This window comes from Haematobia irritans, chromosome 1 (genome assembly GCF_050003625.1).
Source record: "Haematobia irritans isolate KBUSLIRL chromosome 1, ASM5000362v1, whole genome shotgun sequence".
NCBI classification, from domain to species: Eukaryota; Metazoa; Arthropoda; class Insecta; order Diptera; family Muscidae; genus Haematobia; species Haematobia irritans.
The window spans coordinates 64,732,569-64,751,179 of NC_134397.1; the positions used below are offsets into that span (position 1 = coordinate 64,732,569).

General features: G+C 27.3%; 1 protein-coding gene across 2 annotated transcripts in view; it reads right to left on the reverse strand.

Annotated features, from left to right (window-relative positions):
• hb (zinc finger protein hunchback) overlaps positions 1-17,891 on the reverse strand; it is a 39,155-nt gene extending 21,264 nt beyond the window's left edge. Inside the window, exon 1 of one of the 2 annotated variants that reach the window (XM_075290607.1) lies at positions 16,892-17,891. The gene's annotated coding sequence lies outside the window, so the exon portion shown is untranslated. Of the gene's footprint in view, positions 1-3,373; positions 3,487-16,891 lie in introns of those variants that run through there. The other variant, XM_075290608.1, reaches the window with a different exon arrangement.
• Positions 17,892-18,611: the final 720 nt, after the last annotated feature.

Sequence of the window (18,611 nt, forward strand, 5' to 3'; positions counted from 1 at the left end):
ATTTAATTTTAATTTTCGTTCTTATATTAATTTCAGTTTAAGTATTAGTTTTTTAAAAATTTTAATTTTAATTTTCATTTAAATTTCAGTTTTACTTTTAGATAAATTAATATTAAATTCAAAGTTATTATTGTTTTATTTTCTTTTTTTATTTTATTTTATTCTCAGATCCCTTTGACATTAACAAATATTTTATTTTTATGTATAGATACTACTCATTTAATTTTAACTTTAATTCTAGTTCTAATTTTAATTTTAACTTTAGTGTAATTTTAATTTTATTTTAAGTTTGTTATTTAAGTTAGTTTGTTTATAAATTAAAATTTTCATTTAAACTTAAATTTTAGTTTTACTTTTAGATTAAAATTAAAGTTATTGTGTTTTTATATTTTTTTAAATTATATTCTCAGATCCCATTGAAATTTTATGTTTTTATGTATAGACACTACTCACTAATTTAATTTTAATTTTAGTTGTAATTTTAAATTTAACTTTAGTGTAATTTTAATTTTAGTTTAAGTATTAGTTTTTTGTAAATTTAAATTTTCATTAAAATTAAAATTTTAATTTTTTTTAACATTAATCTATAAATTAATATTAAAAGTTAATTATTGTTTTATTTTTATAGATAATCTTCTTAGATCTCATTAAAATATAATAATAATATTTTCTTTTTTAGGTCTTTACACTACTCACTAATTTAATTTAAAATTTTTTTTATGAAATTTAAGTAAAATTAAAATAATGTTTTTTGTTTTTTAGATAATATTCTTAGATACCATTAAAATTAACAAATATTTTATTTGTTTAATATATATTTTATTTGTCTAGACACAAGTCGCTGCTTTAATATTAGATTAATTTTAATTTAAATTTTAGTTTTATTTTAGATAAAGTAATTTTAAAATTAAAGATAAATTACATTAGTTTTTTTTTAGATAATATTCTCAGATCCCATTAAAATTAAGAAATATTTGATTTTTTATGTCTTGACACTACTCACTAATTTAATTAAAATTTTAATTTTAGTTTTACTTTTAAATAGAGTAATATTTAAATTAAAGTTAAATTAAATGAATGTTTGTTTTTATTTCCTAGGTAATATTCTCAGATCCAACTGAAATTACAAAAAAAAGTATTTTTTTTATGTCTAGACACTACTCACTAATTCAATTAAAATTAAATTAAATTTTTTTTTTATAAAATATTTTTTTTTTCATTTTTAGATAATATTCCCAAATACCATTGAAATTAACAATTATTTTATTTTTAACTTTACACCCTAAAAAAAATCGCTTCTGTAACATATACCCCAAACATATTTTGCTTCAAGCATATATATATATATATATATATATATATATATATATATATATATATTTTCGGTATTTTTTCAAACAAAATATTGTTTGTATTGTTGAAAAATATTATGTTTCACCTTAGGGCATACACTGGTAGTAAAAATTTTTAATGACATTTTCTTTGTATGGATATATTTTTACGGCGCCAATTGGTTACTTCCATTATGTTACTTACAGCATACTCTCTAAGTCTCTCTTTCTAAACACATATATGTTTAAAGGCTATTTCCAAATTAATGTATGTTTGCATCTAAGCATATTATATTTACAAACATTTTATGTCCCAAACATAATATGTTCTAACGTATTAACATATATGTCCCAAACATGTTATGCTAGTTTATGAACATTGTATGCTTGCACTTAAAAATATTGTGTTAAAAAATGTGAGTTCCAAACATATAATTTTACACCCAAACATATGAAAAACAGTCTATTTCGTCCGTATAGACAATACTCACTAATTTAATTTAATTATAATTTCACTTTCAACTTCAATTTTAATTTTTTAATTAATTTTAATTTTAATAGCAATATTAATATTACTATCAATTTAAATTTTCATTTAAATTCAGATCCTATTGAAATTAACAAATATAATATATTTTTTATGTCTAGACACTAATTTAATTAAAATTTAGATTTTTGTTTTACTTTTAAATATATTAATATTAAAACTAAAATTTAATTAAATTATTGTTTGTTTTTATTTCGTTTGATAATGTTCACAAATCCCATTGAAATTAAAAAAAAATACTAAAAAATTTATTTTTTATGTCAAAACACTACCCACTAATTTAATTAAAACCTAATTTTATTTTTTATAATACATAAAAGTTAAATTAAAGTAATCTTTGTTTTCATTTTTAGATAATGTTCCCAAATCCCATAGAAAGTAACAGTTATTGTATTTTTTAATTTTAATTATAATAATAGTTTCAACTTCAATTTTATTTTGCATAATAATTTTAAATTTTATTTTTGTTTTCATTTTTAGATAATGTTCCCAAATCCCATAGATATAAACAATTATTGTATTTTTTAATTTTAATTATAATAATAGTTTCAACTTCAATTTTATTTTGCATAATAATTTTAAATTTTATTTTAATTTTAATATTAATTTAAATTTAAGCTTTAGTTTTACTGTTAGATAAAGTAATATTAAGATTAATTTAAAAATTAATAAAAAGTCCTATTTAAATTAATATAAACAAAAATATTTGTATTATAATATTGCAATAAATGTATTAAACGCAATAAAATGAAAATTTCTTTCCGTCGATTAATTATTTTATAATCAGTGGATTTTCATTTTATGGCCATTCAAAACCATATTGTTTTTTTTATTTATTTTTTAATTAATCCAATTAATGATTAACTGGAATTTTTTTCAATTACAGTAATGATGGTATAAATAACCAACTTTATTTAAAAATTTACTTATTAAAAAATTATTTGATAGGTTTAATGTCTGTGATAGATTTAAAAAAAAAAAATAGTCCAATCACTTAAATGTTTAATTTAATATTGTTTAAAGCTCAATTCAATTTTTAATTTGGAAAAAAATATTGATGCAAACTTTTCATCCACACTGTTCATTTTCCCAATTACTGTGACTCTTCCCAGCATGAAAAGATAACAACAAAAATGCCCAAAATGCACATATCCATTTGTGTGGAATCGAACAATGAATACACAATTATTATTTTTGTGAAAAAAAATCAAATGAAATACGCACATTTTTCATTTTGATAAAGAGTTTGTTCTTTTGTTGTTGGCGTTGTTGTTGTTTTCTTCTTTCTATTTGCTTTTGTGGGATTTCTAAACAAAACACGTTGCTACTTTAAAATCTTCTGGTAAAGATCGCGTTGTTTTTTTGCTTCGTTCTTGATTTGGGGTGCTGAGGTTTTTATTTTGTAAATATTCAAAAGCGTAGGAATATTTGGATAGTTTTCTATGAAACACAGATATTTGTTCGATTTCGTTGTTGTTGTTGCCAACGTTCCTACCATTTTAGAGGCCAAGTGTAAAATTAATATTAGGATGGCAAAAATGCAACGAAAAAAAAATGTATCCGAAAAAACACACAACACCGGCTGTAGAAGAGCAGCCCCATCACCACTATCATTATCGGGAAACTGAAAATAATTTCGATAGAGTGCATTTGTTGTGTATTATTCACTTTATAAGATATGAGATGAGTAGATCATTACTATGTGTACAGTGCATTGAAAGTAATTTTAATTGAATTTATTGATTGAGTCAAAAGGAACTTTTTCGTAAAATGAAGATATTTTAAAAATAAATTAAAGAGAAAATAATGTTGGACAAATTTTAAAAATTTTGATAGATATTTCCATAAATGATTACAAAGCAAAAAATTTTGCAAAACCTAATTATTATGGCCCGCAATATTACACTCATAAAACAGTGAACCCACCAAGAAGGAAAATTTAGTTCAAATTTAGAAAATTTTAACTAAACCGCTTTCACAAAAATTATAAAAATATTTTTCGACCAATTTAAGAAAATCTATTAGACATAATTACTTTTTTTTCACTTGTTAAAAATATTTCGAAGGAAAAAACTGGTTAAATTTCTTTAAAATAATGAAATTGTATTTAATAGAAAGTACCTATTTATATGCGTCCAAAAATTTTATAGTTACATATAGGACACGAAATTTTGGAAATTTGAGTACATCCGTTGAAGTTGTATGTCTTTGAAGTAAGGAAAAAAACTAATTTAAAGAAATCGCTTTTAAATTAACTGACATATTGAATCTTTGGATTAAAAAGGTTTCAAATTAGGATAATACCTATTTTTAGGATTTTGCACCTTCGGGTTAACCTTGTTTTTGGAATTAAGAAAATATTTTTAATTTGAAGTATCTGCACCAATGTGTTATATGTTTTTGCAGAAATTAATTTGTAAATTTTACAAGAATTACTTTGTTAACATATAGCAAAATGAGAATGAATACTCAACAAATGAAGTCTAAAAAGAGATCGGCAAATGAGAATGAAAATTCAAAAAGTGAGGTCTGTATTACAATCACAGTTACCAAAATTTAAAGAAAATTTTACAAAATTAAAAAATTCCAAATAAATATTCCTATAGAAAATTTTAACAAAATTTTATTTTTACAGAAAACTTTGTCAAAATTTTATTTCTATGAAAAATTTTGTCAAAATTTTATTTCTATAGAAAATTTTGTAAACATTTTATTTCTATAGAAAATTTTATCAAAATTTTATTTCTATAGAAAATTTTTTAAAATTTTATTTTTATAGAAAATTTCTTAAAAATTTTATTTCTAAAGAAAATTTTTTTTAAAAAGTTTATTTCTTTTTTCTCATTCGTCTTGTTTTGTTATTGTTGGTTTTGTTCTTTAAGCATTGTTGTCGTTTTGTGTTTTTTTTTTTGATTCCAGCTTAAAACCATGCATTGACTAAACTACAAGTGTAGCTTAACCAACAGAGGAAAAGAATGTTTGTCAAATTTATTTGGGCAAAACCCTATAGACTGGTTGGATGGACTGAAGTTTCGGAATTATCAGAATAAATTCAGGCAGTTCATTAAACCCAACAATGAACCACACTTGAACCTTCCGAAAAAAAGGTTTTGCATGATAGCCGGCTTATGCCGAAATAAATTCGTACAAACATATCTCTTTTCCTATGTTGGTTAAGCTACACTTGTAGTTTAGTCAATGCATGGTTTTAAGCTGGAATCAAAAAAAAGACAAATTTTATTTCTATAGAAAGTTTTGTCAAGATTTTATTTCTATAGAAAATTTTATTTCTATAGAAAATTTTCTGAAAATTTTATTTCTATCGAAAATTTTGTCACAATTTTATTTCTATAGAAAATTTTGTTAAAAATTTATTTCATAGAAAATTTTGTCAAAATTTTATTTCTATAGAAAATTTTCAAAATTTCATTTTTATAGAAAATTTTACAAAATTTCATTTCTATAGAAAAGTTTGTCAAAATTTCATTTCTATAGAACATTTTGTCAAAATTTTATTTCTATAGAAAATTTTGTCAAAATTTTATTTCTATAGAAAATTTTGTGTAAATTTTATTTCTATAGAAAATTTTGTCGAAATTTTATTTCTATAGAAATTTTTTTCAACATTTTATTTCTATAAAAAATTTTGTCAAAAATTTATTTCTATAGAATATTTGGCCACAATTTTATTTCTATAGAAAATTTTGCCAAAAATACATTTCTATAGAAATTTTTGTCAAAATTTTATTTCTATAGAAAATTTTATCAAAAATTTATTTCTAGAGAAAATTTTATTTCTATAGAAAAGTTTGTCAAAATTTTATTTCTATAGAAATTTTTTTCAAAATTTTATTTGTATATTATGTCTATAAAAAATTTTATGAAAATTTTCATTTCATTTATTTACCTTCGCATTTGGCCACAATTTTATTTCTATAGAAAATTTTGCCAAAATTACATTTCTATAGAAATTTTTGTCAAAATTTTATTTCTATAGAAAGTTTTGTCAAAATTTTATTTCTATAGAAAATTTTATCAAAAATTTATTTCTAGAGAAAATTTTATTTCAATAGAAAATTTAGTCAAAATTTTATTTCTATAGAAAATTTTATCAGAATTTTATTTCTACAGAAAATTTTATTTCTATAGTAAATTTTGTCAACATTTTATTTCTATAGAAAATTTTGTCAAAATTTTATTTTGTGAAAATTTTGTGAAAATTTTCATTTATTTATCTTCGCATAATATGTAAGCCAAATCGATTATAAGCATCAACATAAGAGACCATAAATATAATATTGAGATATTTAATAATTAATTGATAATTGGATAACTTAATAATTAAAGCTACAAATAAAAATTATCATATCTATAGAACATTTTGTCAACATTTTATTTCTATAGAAAATTTTGTCAAAATTTTATTCCTATAAAAAATTTTGTGAAAATTGTATTTCTATAGAAAATTTTGTCAACATTTTATTTCTTTAGAAAATTTTGTCAAAATCTTACTTCTATAGAAAATTTTGTCAAAATTTTTTTTATAGAATATATTGTTAAAATTTAATTCCTATAGATTTTTTTTTTTAATTTTATTTCTATAGAATTTTTTTTTAAATTTTATTTCTATAGAAAATGTTGTCAAAATTTTATTTCTATAGAAAATTTCGTCAAAATTTTATTTCTATAGAAAATTTCGTTAAAATTGATTTCTATTGATAATTTTGTCAAAATTTTATTTCTATAGAAAATTTTCTCAAAATTTTATTTCTATAGAAAATTTTATGAAAATATACAATTCATTTCATTTATTTTTTTTTTCGAATTATCTGTAAGTCTGGTGTGGCCAATTTGATTTTAAGCATCAACAGAAGAGACCATAAGTATAATATTGAGATATTTAATAATTAATTGATAATTAGATAACTTAATAATTAAAGCTACAAATACAAATTATTATTTCTATAGAAAACTTCGTCAACATTTTATTTCTATTGAATTTATTGTCAAAATTGTTTTTATATGGAAAATCTTGTTAAAATTGTTAAAAAATCTATAAAAATATAGAATATTTTTTCAAAATTTTATTTCTATAGAAAATTGAAGTCCCTCTTAGTTGGAGAGGAAAACATCAAGAAATGTTGACATAAATATATATTCGGAAAATAAACATGATCCAGGGAGGATTCTGCCAGACACTGCCGCAAATCTCTCAACGACATGTTGGTATGCCTCTGGCTAGCTGCAAGCTCACACTACATGAGAAGGCTGTTATGAAAGAAGAGCTTTCATTTCTGGGCAACGAAATTTTAGACGAGCAACGCAAAGAAATTATGTTTAAAAATAAATAAAAAAAAAATTGTTACAAACCCCATTCATAAATTCGAGTTTATTTGCTAGTAGGGGAATTTCGTTTGTCTAATACTTCGTTCCCTAGTATAGGAACGCAAAAATTATACGTTTGTCAAACATATAATTTTTACACCCAAACATATGAAAAACAGTCTTTTTCGTCCGTGTATTAATATAATTTTGTTTCGCTTTACTTCAATTTATTTTATATAAATTTAGGGTTATCTCGTTAACTCCTTACGTGTTCTTTACAAATCATTTTCCATTATGCCATTCCATTGTAATACCTAAATTATCCTCTGGTTATTATTTTCCGTCACCACCTTCAATAATATCTTATATGCCACCCCCTTTTCCGTATGACCTTGACTGCGGTTGTGTATTACTCTTTTAAAAAATATTTATGCCTTTGTGAAAAAAATGCATTGCAAAAACTTGTAGCTGATAGCTGGTCTGTGGTCTTTGGTTCTGGTAATTTTCCCCCACGAGAAACGGACAGAATAATGCACATAGATGATATTTTGTTTATTTAAAAAATATATATTTTAATCTTTTTTTTTTTTTGATTTGGTTGTTTAGAAGATGCAATAGCGTTGCTGGTTTTTTTCTTTTGGCAAAATTTTTCGAAAATATACCAAAAGACGTAAATGCTAAAATTTATGCATTTTTTACAATGAAAAACAGAACAAAAAAGCATTTTGTAAATATTCCACTATACTACATGTGACTATGTGTGGTTGTCAGTATGAATATTTGTTGAATATAAGTATGTATATATTTTTAAAATAATGTAGTAAGAAGCTTTTTTTGATGATTGAAATGATTAGTAGTGGTAGGTAATGCTTTGGTTCATGGGTGGCAATTGTCGTCAGGAGCGTATGTTAATGGATTGGGGATAAATGTGAAAGAATGGAATTTATTCGACCATTTAATAAATTCAATGTGGGGTCATTGATTTAGAGATGTAAGTTAAGTTTAGGTGGCCGCCTTCTTTATTTCAGGCTCACTTAGACTATTCAGTCCATTGTGATACTAACTTATAGTTTTTTTACCGCTGAATCCTTACGATTATTTTCTTCTGTTGAATTAACTTGATTTTTCCAAAAATCATTAGACTGCTTAAGATAATATTTTCCAGGTCCTCGAGTTATAGAAATATGTCCCCAATGCTTATATGCTTACGTCGCAAACAAAATGCAGGACACTCGTACAAAAGGTATTCAATTGATTATTTTTCCTCCGCAGTTGTCAATGTACTTCACGCCGATAGTTTTTGAAAACTTGAAATTCAGGCAGCGTTATTGCAGATATCAGGAGTGAAACTTTACGTCTTGAAAACACTGACATATCTAGTGCCATATTTGCAACACTGGCAATACTTCCATTCAGTGTTGCCAGGGAAAATTTTCGGTTTACCCACAAATAGTAGATTTTGTTCTGTTTGGTAGAATTTTGATGTTTTGGTAGATCAAATCTCTATAGAAATAAATAAATTTGGAAAAAGTTTCTATAAAATTTTTTTGAGAAATGTATAGAAATAAAATTTTGACAAAATTTTCTATAGAAATAAAATTTTGAAAAAAATTTCTATAGGAATAAAATTTTGACAAAATTTTCTATAGAAGTAAAATTTTGAAAAAAAAATTTCGGTAGAAATAAAATTTTGGCAAATTTTTGACAAAATTTTCTATAGAAATAAAATTTTGGCAAACTTTTTCACAGAAATAAAATTTTGACAAAATTTTTTATAGAAATAAAATTTTGACAAAATTTTCTATAGAAATAAAATTAATAAAAAATATAAATATAATAGAAATAATAAAAAAAAAATAATTTCTATAGAAATAAAAGTTTGCAAAAAATCTATAAAAATAAAATTTTGACAAAATTTTCTAAAGGAATAAAATTTTGACAAATTTTTCTATAGAAATATTTATTTGATAGATTTGTGGTAAAAAGTTCTTAAATTTTTGGTAGATATTTGTTTGGCAACCGTGCTTAACACACATTGTTAAAGATCAAGCCTTGCCTGCTTCTAATTTCCTCCTTTAGGACCACCACAATGTAAAAATTATTAAAAATTGTGTTGATTGATAAAGTGCCCTTGCGTTCGTACAAAACGCTAAATTTTAGAAGAAAAAAACCTACATGTAGGGAATTTCCCCCACTTCTAGAAACACTGCCCCCATTAGACATTCGTCGTCATAACAGCCATCTCACTCTGTATGATCTGGCAGGTGTAGCCAACAGAGTCTAGTTACCATCGAATATATAACGTAGCTCCGAGTATTGCTAACTCATTTGATTTGCAAAAAAAGCGTCGCCAAAAAAGTAGACAAAATGCTCTTTTTGGATCCGGAAGTGGTGCAAAATTGGCGCAGAATTTAACATGGGCTTGTCATAGGACGGATGTCCACCATTTCAACAGCCGTTTCACTGAATATGCATCACTTCTTTAGATGTGATCCGAATTCAGTGTTTTGGATGTGAATTAAAAAATTTTGTGGCATTTTGACAAATAATTAATTATTATAATTTTTTATGATTTTTAATGCAATCTAACGCTTGTCTGAAACCCTTGATCGCAAATATTTTCAAAACGTCGCAATTTTTCTAGAATGAATTTAGGAATTTTTTCGGCAAAATTTGTACCATTTTATTAATCCTTACTCTGTTCTTAACATATTTGAAACAAAAAAAAATTAAAATTGCCCTTTAAAAGTATGAAAACAGCGAGTTATAAAAAAGTGCATTAAAATAAAGAACATCTGTGGAAGGACATTTTTGGAAGTGCTTTTAAAGTTGTGCCTTTAGAAGTACTTCCAAATTTGTTTGCTGGGTGATAATGCATTTACCAGAGATCTCAGATCGAGGTTGTCGATGTATTGAAAATCCACTTTTGTCTATTCATTGACTAACAGTGAGGTTTCAAAGCTGACTAGTTCATGCAATGTGGTCTCAGTAGACCTACTCCATTTTAGTTTCGAGAATAATTTTATCTAATCAACTTTAGTTCTCAGATTAATGTCTATCAACCTGTCCAGAGTCTTAAGAAGAGCATCCTTGTGCTAAGTGGTCGGTAATCCTTCACACCTGAATGAAAGAATTTTCCCGTTTTAGGGATAAAAACAACGTTTGTCTCCTTCCACTTTCTTGGGATATGCACTGTCTCAAACAATTGTCCGTACACCAAACTTGTGAAAATATATTTCATCGTATCGTAGCAACTATATAATTTCATTTTATTTTATTTTTTTTTCGTATAAAATAGAAAATAATCATTCAAGCTTGATCTTTAAAATATAATTTACTTGAAACGAACTGGCCTGAGATGAAATGAAATATAACTTTAACAGTTTGGTGTACGGACAATTGTTTGAGACAGTTTATGCTAATTGGATGCAGATGAAAATCATTTAATTTTGAAAAATTGGAGTTAATTTTAGAAATCTTTTTTGACGGGGCCTGTGTTCATAACGCCTCACTATTCAAATTTCTTGGATTTCACCAGATTGTAATACGCTGTCTTTGGCACACTTGGCACAAACGTTGACCATTCGTTTCGCCAACTCAAGTAAAATTTAAAAGTAATTTTTTAAAGTATTGATAGTCGATTTTTCAGGTGATGACTTCGCCTTTGTGTTTTTTCGACATTAGTCGACTATTAGTCGAGTTTTGGACGTTTGTATCCTTAGAAAGACATTGAAATTTGAGCACTATCCACATAACACTGGGGTCGAGTATATGAGTTTATAAAAATTCTATTGTGATAAATTTACCCCCATTTTGCTTATACGCCCTTGTTCTAGCACGTTTTATAAATTATTCGATTAATTGCGAGTGTGTGGGAACAAGGAACAAAGACTAACAAAATGTTCTATCATTTTTTCATAGAAAACAGAAAAAATCTCTGTAAAGATGATTAATTTTTTTCCTTATTACTGCACCGCTCTCCGCAACTCCCTTAAGCAAGTGATAGTAAAGAAAATCCACCACCCTGATTTATATCTGTAATCAACGTCACGATGGGGGAAAAATGAAACAATTAAAACTCAAGACAATTTCGTAAAAACATATTCAAAAGCCAACAATAACACCAAGAGACATCTTAGGGAAATTTGAACAAAAAAAACTCAAACTGACAATATTAACAAAAATGCAGGCATTTTGAAAAAAATTAAAACAACAATAATTAAAAAATATAAAATAAAAAGTGCCAAAAATTTTAAACAAATCAAAAAAATTAAAATATAGAAGGACAGACGGACCGCAAAACATTTGAAGGAAGAAATGTATTGTAACACAAAAAATGCTATAAATCAACATTGCAAAAAGAACAAACAAAACAAAAAAATTAAATAAATAATGAAATTAAATAAACATGCATTTTGCATCTGTGCGCATTGGATTACCAATAGTTTTAAAAATAGTTCTACAGATAAATTCATTGTGAAGGTGATTTTCGGAATAATATAGAAAAACACTGCACTTGCTTTTTGGCAAATTTATTAATGGAGATCACAATGGAATTAGAGCAGGGACAATAGAGTAATAGACTATGGCTACAAACTCCAGGACTTTTTAATCGTTAAATTCGAATGGGTTTTACATCGATTTCCGACAATGACTAAAAGTCATAATCGTTTTACTTAGGTCGTCATTTCTTTAGACATAAGTACACTCAAAAAAAGTTTACTTGGATCCAAAGATTTTGACCTTCCTTTAAGGATTTTGGTATTCATTCCGAGCCAAAGATGTGGGTTCTTTAAAATAAGGAAATTTTTTTGCGTCCTATCTGGTTTTAAATCTAGGATCTATAAAATTAAATTTAGAATACAGATCTCATTTATCGAATTTACATTCTATTTTTCCGATATATTAATAAAGCTATTCACGTACAAACAAATGCTAGCTTAAAAATCCAAATTATGACGGATACTTCGAAGTAAAAAATATTTTCTTAATTCCAAACAAAAAAAAAAAAACTTTAAACCAAAGATGTTCAATCCTCAAAATAAGCCTTAGCCTATATTTGAAGCTTTTTTATCTTAAATCTAAATATTCAATATTTCACTTAATTTAAGGACGATTTCTTTAAATCAAAAGTGTGTTTCTTAACTTTAAGGAAAATTTGCCTTAGTTTAAAGACATGCAACTTTAACGTAGGGACGCAAATTTTCAAAATGTCTGTCCTAAATGTAATGAAAAAAAAATGTTGAAGCAAAGATTATACAATTTCCTTTAATTAAAATTTCATTATTTTAAAGAAATTTGTCCTTAATAGTGTGTAAATTGTGCATCCTAAAATTGAGGTAGCGTAATCTTTAATATCACGTAAATATTTTTTTCAAAGTAGATGCAATTAGATAGAAAATTAAAATAACAATTTTGATCTTTCCTCAATTTAATAGAATTGAGGAAATATGTTGGGTGTATTTTGAATTAAAGGGGTAGTGCAATTTGATTTTGATGAATGCTTATTGACAAAACTATTAATAAAAATTAAATTATTTAAAATTTTAATTTAATTAATTTTTATGCCCTCCATCATAGGATGGGGGAGTCCGAACGGCGTTCCACATTCCAGTGAAACCACTTTGAGAAGCTTTGAAACCGTCAGAAATGTCACCAGCATTAATGAGGTAATGCTGAGCAAATTTCATCAGATCCGTCTGAAATTTGGTACATGGTGTTGGTATATGGTCTCTAATAACCATGCTGAAATTAGTCCACATCAAATGTGGAACATGGTGTTAGTATATGGTCTCTAACATCCATGCAAAAATTGGTCCACATCGGTTCACAATTATATATAGCCCCAATATAAACCGATCCCCAGATTTGATCTCCGGAGCCGCTAGAAGGAGCAAAATTCGTCCGATCCGGTTCAAATATAGAACGTGGTGTTAGTATATGGCCCCTAATAAACTTACCAAAATTGGTCCATATCGGTCTATAGTTATATTTATTTCTATAGAAACTTTTGTCAAAAATTTGTTTCCATAGAAAATTGTGTCAAAATTTTATTTCTATAGAAAAGTTTGTTAAAATTTTATTTCTATAGAATATTTTGTTAAAATTTCATTTCTATAGAAAATTTTACCGAAACTTTATTTCTTTGGAAAATTTTGTCAAAATTTTATTTCTATAGAAAATTTTGTTAAAATTTTATTTCTATAGAAAATTTTGTCAAAATTTTATTTCTATAGAAAACTTTGTCAAACTGAATTATATACGTATTTAATCGGTATTTTTTGATTTAATATATACCACGTATGGATTTACTTACAATTTAGAAGACGATGTTAGAAGGTCGTAAGATACCTTGCCATCGGCAAGCGTTACCGCAACTCAAGTAATTCGATTGTGGTTGGCAGTGTTTAGAAGAAGTTTCTACGCAATCCATTGTGGAGGGTACATAAGCTTCGGCCTGGCCGAACTTAGGTTAGGTGGCAGCCCGATGTATCAGGCTCACTTAGACTATTCAGTCCATTATGATACCACATTGGTGATCTGGTAAACCGAATTTTATCATAGAGATAGCTGGGTTTCCGTTTGTAAATCAGTTTATGTAGAAATACTAACGACTTGACATTAAGCAGGGTATTAGAACTAAAGCCAAAGAGGGAGTTTGTAACATGCGAAACATGATCGGTCCTGTGTAACCCATACACATAACGAACTATACTATTGAATGCCACGTTAAGTCTATTTTTGCTCACGGAGTCACAATTCGCGAAGAGTTCAGATCCGTAAATTAGACCCGGTAATTTAGACAAAAAAGGTAATTTTATTTAACTTAAATTAATTAGAAACAAACGAGTCACCTGTTGATATCAGTCCTAAGTCATACCACTGAGTTTTCAGGGCAAACCAAAGCTAGAACTGTCCGTCCGCTCTTCGGTTATAGTAAATGTTGTTTTATGTATACACTGAAAATAAGAATGGAAAATCTAAAGTCATGCGTGGCCGACTATATTATGCCCTGCACCACCTTTTTGATCTACATTTTCGATACCATCTCAAATCGTTTAATATTTAATCGTCTCGCTGCTCATAGTTTCGCATAAATTGGAGTAAAACTTTGGCCTCAATGATCATATGAGAAGTGTTGCCAGTATTGGGGATTTCCCCCAAATTAAGGATATTTACGTGGATGGGACGAATTTTTTGTGTTGAGGACTTGGGGATTTGGTAGGAAATTTTCAGAAATTGTTCAATATCATTAAACAGCAACATTAAGAGATCTAGAGATAATCCGCAAGTAAATGAATGGGAGTAACCAAGTGGCACCTTAAAAATATAGAAAATTACATTAAAATTTTATTCTACCAGTGTATGCCCAAGGTAAAACATAATAAGTTTAAATAATACAAACAATATTTTGTTCGGACAAATCCTGAAAATATATATGGTTTGGGGTACGAGAGTCTGGGGTACTAGTATATGTTACAGAAGCGATTTTTTTTGAGGGTGTATAGAATATGGTTCATTTTTCGGTTCATTTTAAATTTTATTTCTTGACCATTTAGAAGGAAATTTTCGTTCATAAATACACCGAACTCTTATTTTTATTTCTCGAGCATTTTGGCCATTTGCATATGATAAAAATCCGATGACCTATATACCCATAAGTAATTCTAATGAGAGCTTTTATCGGATGATATTTTGAACACTCGTCTCCTGGTTTTGGTTTTGAAATATTGTTTTTATTGCAATTGACAAACTTGTGTAACAAAAATTTCATATTTTTTCAAATTCTATTTAATTTTTTACTTTTTTTCAGAAAAACTTGTGAAAAACTTATTGGGGAATTTTTTTTTTTCAGGAAATTTAACTTCAAATTGGAAATTTTTGGCAACGACAGAGTCTCAATTTGGGGACAAGAGCCAGGAAAATATTGGCAATACTGCATATGAGTGTAAATTGGGCGAAATATATATATGGGAGCTATAGCGAAATCAGAACTGATTTCAATCAAATTTAGTACACTTGGCGATAATATTTTTTATATTCCTTGTGCAAAATTTTAATCAAATCAGGGTAAAAATGTAGCCCATATAAGTACATATCGGGCGAAAGACATACACTGAAAGAAGAGTTTTCTTTTCTTAGGAACGATGTTTTACACAAGCAAAAAATGTTCTTTTCACGTTAAAGATTTTTCTTTAAAGGCAAATTATGTTAGAACAATTGGAGACAATCATTGAATCGCATATTATACATTTAGGATTGTTTGGAATAAAAGAAAATACTTTATAAAAAAGGAGAATTTCGTTTGTCTAAAATTTTCTTCCTGAGGAAAGCATTTTTTCTTTGGGTGTATATATGGGAGTTATACCTAAATCAGAACCTATTTCTTTCAAAATCAATAGCGTTCAATTCTGACCTAAAATTCATAGTTGTCCAAATTTGAAGTCGATTGGACTAAAACAGCATCCAGAGAAGGAATATGATCATCCCAAACATGTCTCAAGAGCAGGAGTGATTCAGGGTATAAATATTGAAATTAAATCTTATTCTTAACTTGCAACAAAATGGGGAATTTGAAGACACCTTTCAAAAATCTTTATTCTGAATCTGAATCTAAGAGATATCAAAAAGTACAAAAAAAAAACGAACCCTCTATTTCACTAAAGCCAATTTAACTTGATCATTTTAGTTCATGGAATTGTTATGTTGGGAGAAAGTTTCCGTTACTCCAATAATTTTTTGCGTACATTAGTTAAATGACCGAAAAAATTTGGAAAAAAATTGTAAACAAATGAAGCATAAAGATTTACAAAATTCGTACAAAATTGTTCATTATTTCTTTAAATTTGTAAATTTTACTACAAATACGTCCATTTTGAACTTCGTATGACACTAAAGTCATTCTTGCAAACTAAAGTCATTCTTGCAAAAAACTTCTCTAGAAAATTTCATAAGGATCAGTCAACAATTACGAAGGACTTTATTATTGGTTCTGACTGTAATCTCTATATAGATATGTGAATATGAGAACTCTTTGAAATCTTCACCATAGTTTGAGAAGAAGTTGCTTTGATGGTAGAATCTTAAACCAATTTCCCAACTACGAGTATAACAACATTCACGTTATTAAATAGATTTTTGTTTATTTTTTTTTTATTTTATTTTTTTTTAATTTTCCCCTTATATCGACTAATACCTCCTGTAGAGTATTCTAATATTATTCCATAAAATGTGCGGGATTAGGTTTTTTTGGTTTTACTTATTCAAATTGTTGCTGTAGTTGGGATAAATGGTGTGCAGTATGTCTGTTGGTCAGTCTGTATGATGTTCTAATGGTGTGGTGTAGTGTCCAAGTGTTGAATAGTGATTGAGGACTTGTTTTGGAAAACACAACCGACACAACTTTGAAGGTTAGCTGCTAGTCTCTCCACAGACACTGACTGACCAACAAATAGTCGGACATACAGACAGACAAACAGCCATACAGATGGTCAAGCAGATTTTGTGTAAGCAGACACATGGGGGAAGGAGTTGTGAATGGCAGCACATCCAGAGGCAAGAATGGATGGAGGACAAAATACATTGGCTTTCTCCCTCTCTATCTTTCTCTCGCTCTCTGAATGGTTTCTTGCAAAGGACTCAAAATAAAACATTTTGAATCAGAAAAAAAACAATGATTAATATTTACCTTCTTTAAGTCCTGAGATGGAAAGTTTCCTTTTTAATTTGGGTTGTCTGGTTTTTTTAAGTTTTTGGGCACAACAGCAAATCCTTTTTGCCAAAGGGGATGTTTTTCTTAATGAATTTTTTGTTTTTTTGAAAAACTTAGTTACTGCCACATAAACCTTATGCGTTGCTATTTAATCGCCTGGATTTTGAAGGTTTTTTTTGTTTTTTTTGGAAGAAATGGGGTTTTGTTGGGTAAATTTGCTTAAAGTGTCTTAAACTTCAGTTATTAAAAAGTTTGTGATGATGACCACTCATTTAGTTAAATTTTTCATTATTTTCGTTATGTTTTCGAGGGTTTGTTTTTTTTAATGATTAGACGACTCTCATCTCACGCATGACCGTTGAAAAAAAAAAAAAAACAGCATTACAAAAACAAAAATGCATCGATAAATTTTGCGTTTGTTAGAACCGAAATGACGGTGTAGCAAGGCATGGCATAATTTTTTTCCGGAGGAGGGAAGGCAACGACTGCGTCAACGAACAGCGGCGAAAAATGCATAAATGCACACTCCAACAACAAGAACAAAAAAAAACACAAGCAGTGCACACACACACACGTACGGCACACAAAGCAAATAAGCTGGACAACCAAACGAACACAAACCGCAGACAAAATTTACTGTTATTTTTTTAATTTTTTTCCGATGGGTCTTTTGTTTAATAAGTTAATAAATTAGTTTGTTTTTTTTGGGGGGGATTTAGAATTTAGTTCTTAATTTTTGTTTCTTTTTATTTCACGAAAATTTTCAAAATTCTTGTTTTTTCGAAATTTATTTCAATTTTTTTTAATTAATTTTTGTGTTTTTTTTTCTCTAAATTATTTATTTGTTTCTTTTTTTGTTGTAATATTTTTTTCCTTTTTTTGTTTGATTATTGTTTAGTTTCTAATGTCTGCACATCCTTTTCGTTTGGAGGCTCTGAGCGCGACTAATGAAAAGTTTTACTCAACGCCGCTAAAAGTACGGAAAAAATTAACTAAAATCTAATGTGTAATGAATGCTCCCCCGAAAAACGTATCCAAAAACACAGACACGACAATGGTGGTGGAGGGCATATTTTACACAACACGGCAGAGCTCAAAGCATAGTAGAAAGCATCTCATTTGCAGCAGTAGCAGCATTCAAACCAACCACCATCATTGAATGTCCCCCCTTCCCTAGGCAAAAACAACGAAACACATAATCACAAAGAGTCATCTCCAATGCTGCAGTTTTGGGGGGCGACAGCAACGCTAACGTAGTCAAACCAGAGAACGACCTTAACTAATTTCTAATGCATTTCATGTGATGCTCTGCGTCGTAGTCGTCGTTGTCTCCCTCAAATAAACAAAAACAACAAAGGCAAAAGCATTCATTGGGCAGCACGCGCCAAGAGTATCACGACTATACACAAAAAAAAACAGCAGAGCAGCATCATTATCACACCACCGTCATCATCATCATCGTCTTAATCACAACCACCATATTTAAAAGCAACAATAACATTGTAGAGAGAAATATCAACATCATTATTACCATCATATGTTAGATTTATTCTTCTCTTGTATCAACAGCCAGTTTGTTGTTATTCTCCGTTGTTTTGACTCTCATAATATCCATATGCCGAAAATATTCTTACAACAGTTTACAGCAGCGACAGCAGCTGCTGTAGTATGCGTCAACAGCATCTTGCTTATAATT